General features: G+C 43.8%; 1 long non-coding RNA gene across 1 annotated transcript; it reads right to left on the bottom strand.

The window, feature by feature from the left end:
• Positions 1-2,104: 2,104 nt before the first annotated feature.
• LOC122465130 lies at positions 2,105-5,420 on the bottom strand. Its single transcript, XR_006289717.1, has 2 exons — positions 4,114-5,420; positions 2,105-3,098 (listed from the first exon to the last, which is right to left on the bottom strand). It is a non-coding gene; the product is annotated as an uncharacterized LOC122465130 (long non-coding RNA).
• Between the last annotated feature and the right edge of the window lie 362 nt (positions 5,421-5,782).

Consider the following 5,782-nt stretch of genomic DNA (forward strand, 5'->3'; position numbering starts at 1 on the left):
AAAATAGTCAAAAAGGGTCATTTAAAAAAAAAAAAAAAAAAGAAAGAAAAATTTCACAAAGCTTTTTATGATTCTTTCCCCTCCCCTCTTCCCATTTTTCATAACCAGCTTCATGCTTTTTGTTCACTAAAGTTATTGTAATTGTAGGAGGGCTGGAGGGGGGAAAAGATGGGGCTGGGGGTAGAGGAGAGAGGATGGGGAGGGAAAGAGGCCCAGGCCAAGAGCAGGGTGAGGAAGCGGGTAGGGAAGGAGAGGGGATGCAGTGAGGGGGATGGGGGTGCGGGGGGTTGGGACAGGGAGGGATGCAGTGAGGAGGGTGGGGGGTGCAGCTCCATTCCCAGCATTGGAAGACAGGGATACACATACCTCCAACTCCTGGGTGCCAGCGATGGGGCGACAGGCCGCAGTTCACAGCAGGGCACAGGCTGCAGCTCGAGCCCAGCCCCCAGGAGGAGCACAGGGCCGGGCAGCAGCAGGAGAGGCACCCCTCAATAGCTGCCCGCTGAGTGCTGGCGTGTGGCGCTAGTTCCTCCCCTGCCCTGACCCAGCCCATGGAAGCTGTGCCTGAGGGCAGGGCAGCATGCAGCCCCCCTAGCAGCTCCTAAGGCTAGGAGCCGGACATGCTGTCTGCTTCCAGATTCGGGAGCAGCGGCACGGTACTAGTAGGGAGCCCGCCAGCCCCACTGTGGCACCGCAAACTGGTCATTCAATGGCCTGGTCAACAGTGCTGACCGGAGCGGTCAGGATTCCTTTTCAACTGGGTGGTCCAGTTGAAGCATCACCAGGACAAAACTGGACACCTGGTCACCCTAGGTCCAGCAGCCCTCACTCCAGCAGCTTATTTGCAAGCCACCAGTCACATCAGTCCAGCCATCTTGGTTACTAGTTGCAGGGTTATTTCAATGTACTCTCACTACTGGATTTTCCCCAGCCCTCTTCTGGACAGTCTGGATATATTAGGTCTGTTATTCCTAAAGGAGTCAATATACAAACAGTCTGCTACCCTAAGTGGAGTTACCCACATTATTCTACATTTGTAAATTCAACTTTCATGACAAAGAGATTTCACTACAGTACTTGTATTAGGTGAAAAATACTATTTCTTTTGGTTTATTACAGTGCAAATATTTGTAATAAAAATATAAAGTGAGCACTGTACACTTTGTATTCTGTGTTGTAACTGAAATTAATACATTTGAAAATATAGAAAATATCCAAAATATTTACATAAATGGTATTCTATTATTAATAGCACAATTAAGCGAGATTAATTTTTTTTTTAAATCACTTGACAGCCCTAAACTAGATACGTTAATACAAAAATGCCAAGAATTTCAAGCAGTCTGACTAAGATTCCCTACCTCTCATCATAGCTGTTTTAACTCTTAACTCTTGAGATATCATTGCACTACTTCTGTCAAGTTAATTGTCCATCCTGACCAGGACCTGAATTTCTAATATAAAACAAGCAATTGATAAATTAAAAACCCTTCTAGTTTCTATATTTCATAAAGTACAAGCCCAACTTTTTGTAAGTTTTATCTTTAAAGAGGCAGTTCCTCCTCATGCCCTGGGCAACCAGATGTCCACAACTGCTGCTTAAGAGGGACATCCCCCTAATTACACCCTGCAACCAGATGTCACCAGTGGCTTCACTATAAAAGGAAGTTACCCCAATAACTCTCTCTCTCCAGAATCAGCCGAGCTATTTGACTGCACCTTGGTACCTCTCTCCCTGCAAAAGCAGGCAGCCACTACTTAAAGAGCCAGTTCACCAATTCCTATTTTAAGAGGTACCCTTCCTAATCCATTCAGCTGTAAAGAGGCGCTTCTTAAAAGAATAGCATACCCTTCTCCCAAGACTACAATACACGAAATACCTCTAGAGTTATTTCATCCAAACTTGTCCAGATATCAACACCATCCTCTGCCTGCTGAAAACATGTTTGGTCCCTTGTCTATTTCTGTTCATCCCTCTCCCTTTGACAAAGTATTTTGAGATAATTGAACTCTGTACAAATTTTTTTTTGCATATAAAACAGCTGTGTCTCAAGAGACAATAGGATCCTCACTAACCAAATACTCCCTCCAATCCATGCACACATAATTAGCTGATCTTTAATAAGGCGGTGCACACACCTCTATTTTTTTTTTTTTCATATTCACCAACCAGAGAAGGAATGTGCAAGAAATACCTAAAAAGAAACTCAGCCATGCTGGACACAGAGCAAGAATGCAGCAGTCTCCCAACCACTACAGCATCAAAGGCAGAGGGAACAAGCAGAGCACAAGCTGCTGGGCCTGAAGATTTTGGGAAGGGAATATTTAGCTCCATGGTCTGAAATCAGCATTGGTTATAGCATGTGCAACTGAATCAAGCATCACCTAGATGTTGGATTCTTTTGAGATGTGTGTGTTTTAATGTCTAGAAAGTGTGTAAAGTGCTTTGGGATTCTCCAGAAAGAGACTGGATTTCCAATACCTTATGCCCAAGCTCTTAGCATATAGATCCTCTCTTTTCCCGCCCCACCCAATCTAACGAAGATTTACTTCCAGAATAATCCATCAGAATACCTACTGCTGGATTACTGGGATAGCACAGGCATCAAAATACACATACATGAAGGATGTGACAGTGTATACAATTTCTATAAAAGAATGTAAATGGTGTGTGTGCACACACACGCACACACACTTCAGATGCTCTTTACACATACCATCAAGTAATAGAATTACTTCATGGAACTCCTTAGTAGCCTATAATAAACCTGTGGAACTCACCACCACATGAAATTATTGAAGTAAGATTCTAACAAGGATTAGTTGTTTCTTTGACTAAGAATAGCATTGGCAATGATACATGACAGGATAGCAATTACAAAGGCTATTAATCCACCCATTCCATGGCATACACTGATGAGCAGCTGATGTCAGGAAGAAACTCACCTCCTCCACTTCAGCAATATAACATTGCCCTTTTAGGTGTGTTGAGACTGGAAGTAATTTTCCTCTGAAGCAGTGTGCATTGTCATCATCAGAGACAGGCCAGTGGACTAGAAAGATCATTGGTTTGGTCTCATGTGGTGTTCCCTATGTTCCTAATAAATTTTAAAAATTAAAGCTAATGTTTAAAATCAAGTTTACACAAGTTAAAGAGGAAGGTACTATACATCTGCGATCAGGCTTGAGTTATAAGAGATTACAAGTATCAGTTACAAGGTTCACAAGATACATACATAGTACATAAGCAGCATAGACCTAGCTTAGGGTGGGTGCTGGAGTTTTTTACTACACAAATGGGAGACCATTTGCCTGTCTCGCCATCTTAGCCTTCCCCTGCCACCTTCAGTTGTTTTTACTCTTAATACATAATAAAGAAAAGGAATAAACACTGTCTCACCATTCAGCCCTGCCCTCCCTGATTTCCCTGCACACATGTGAATTTTTAGTTAGAAATAGCAGGTCTTCCCTTCCTGTTTGCTGGAGGGCCTTGGGGATATTATTGGAGGACCTAGATTGTGATGAGGCTGCAACGTGAACCACAGCTCTTGCACTACAACCAAAGACTCAGCATCCGCTCTGCCCTCAGCTAGGAGAGTGGCAGCTCCACTCCAGGGGCAGCCTTGGGCCAAACCACTATTCTCATCCTCCAAGGATCTGACCAAGGTCCTTCCAGCAAAGAGAGGGATACAAGAACCCCACTGTGGAATTCTACATCTTTACAGAAACAGTAAGAGAAAATGTTTTTTTCTTTGCACTTCACCTTTAACACTTTCCGCAAGTTCCACTAACAGAGAGAACCAAACCCAGCCTAGCTGTTCCCTTCCACCAAACCGCAGGGCAAAAGCCAAAGCTGATTAGCTGTGCTTTATTGCTGGTGGGAGCAAACAAGCCCATTTCTAACCTAGTCCTCTAACAAGGATCATAGATCCCTAAGCAAATACTGTGGCTGTGTTTATTTTTGATTTTAAATTGCAAATTGGTAAGCAATTCAGGGCAGCAGCTGGCCCTCAGCTCCCTACTGTCACAGAGATCTCTCAGCTCTTTTGTACAGCGGGTGAATACTACAGACATCTAGGTAATTTTAATTAAACATCTGTAAAATTTACTAACATTTATTACACTGCTCTAAGTTTCAGTTACATTAAGAACGGCAACCTCCGAGTGAGACCTTCCCATTTGCATCAGATTAATTCTTTCCACGAGCAGGTGGGAGTGGGCAAATCTGAAAGACAAAGTTACAAGAGAACAGTAGGAAAAGAGGATCCTCTGCCCAAGCGATAAAGTATAAACAGATTTTGATCCATCCCTGTGGGAAAAAATAAACGTTGCTGGGCCTCAGGACTGGACTAGCAGGAAGTGCTCCACGTCAGGACTGAGGTGCAGTGACAGTGCTTTCTGCTGCTGCTTTTAGAGATTGGTCCTTGTCACCAGCAAGACAGAGGTGAACTTTACAGATATATTCTTATTATCCAGATAATTATCTGAAAATTGGAAGTGCCCCCACAGAATGAGAATTGTGATTGTCCAAGCTGTGGCACTGCCCTCCAAGCCATTCAGACAAGATGTACCACCACCACCACATGTCCAGATAGTGCTTTTCATCGGTAGATCAAGGGACTTCACTGAGGGAGGCAAGTATCATTATCCCCACACAGCCTCAGTTTTCAGGAATAGAGGACATGCAGAAAGGCAGCAGTCTGGGGCTAAGTTACCTCTGAGCCCCCACCGGCCTTCCACAGGAAACAGAAGTTAGAAAAGGAAGGAGACAAGTTTCACTCCATTACCTTGGAAAGCACAGGGAGGGATGCTACAGGGGTTCCAAAACACACTTGTGAGTCTCCTGATTTTGGGGATGGGTTCTAACACTCCATGGCTACCATGTACAGACGCTGTCGGAGCGAGCTACTACATGGCCCAACAAATTACAGGCTTCTAAGTTGAAGGTGCAGCTGTCTTCACACGGCTAACAGATGAAGCTGGAAGGATTCATGAGTTGACAGTCATCTATTCCCAGGTTTGTTATTTTTTTTAAAAAAAATTAATTTAAAAAGTTTTATGACTAGCAGGAAATTGAACTCTCATCTGGTTGTTTATTCAGAATGGTGTAACTGTAGGAGTCAGTACTTAGAAGTAAAATATTTCAGTATTAAAATTGACTCACAGGGAGAGCACCACAGGAATCAGATGCAGACATGGAAGAATGAACTTCAAGAGCAGTTAGTCCCACTTACACCAGGTCCAAATTTGGATCTCAGTTGTCTGGAACTACAACATGGACTTTCCCCTTCCCCATACATTTATATTTGTGACAACATTTTTCAGGCTGGAGGGAGAAATTGACAGATTATCAACAGAATGATTTGATTTTGATCGATCAAAGCCTTGACAGAGACAAATCATGTTTAACAGGGGACAAAAATGTGTACATAACTGCAGAAGGTGGAAACCTCGCTATCTTTCTTTCCTGGAGTTAGTCAGTCACGCCCGCCCCCCCGCCCCCCGGCAAACTTCTCCAGTCCAGGCATCAAAAGACCCCCCGAATCATATTTCTCACAGCTCTCCCAACACCAAGGCCACAGTGCTGGCTGCACCATGACTCTGAAGACCAGATCAGCTTTATTTTTAGGTGCTCCAACCATGTGCTTTTTTTCCAGTAATTCTAATCAAACATGTTCCTGGAACTTGGGAACATAACCGGCAGCAAGATGACACTTCCTGCCTGTATATCACATCACCAGAAAAGCGGTGGGGAGGAGAGAAGAAAGGACAGATACTTGCA

The sequence above is a fragment of the Chelonia mydas genome, chromosome 1 (assembly GCF_015237465.2).
Source record: "Chelonia mydas isolate rCheMyd1 chromosome 1, rCheMyd1.pri.v2, whole genome shotgun sequence".
NCBI lineage: Eukaryota > Metazoa > Chordata > Testudines > Cheloniidae > Chelonia > Chelonia mydas.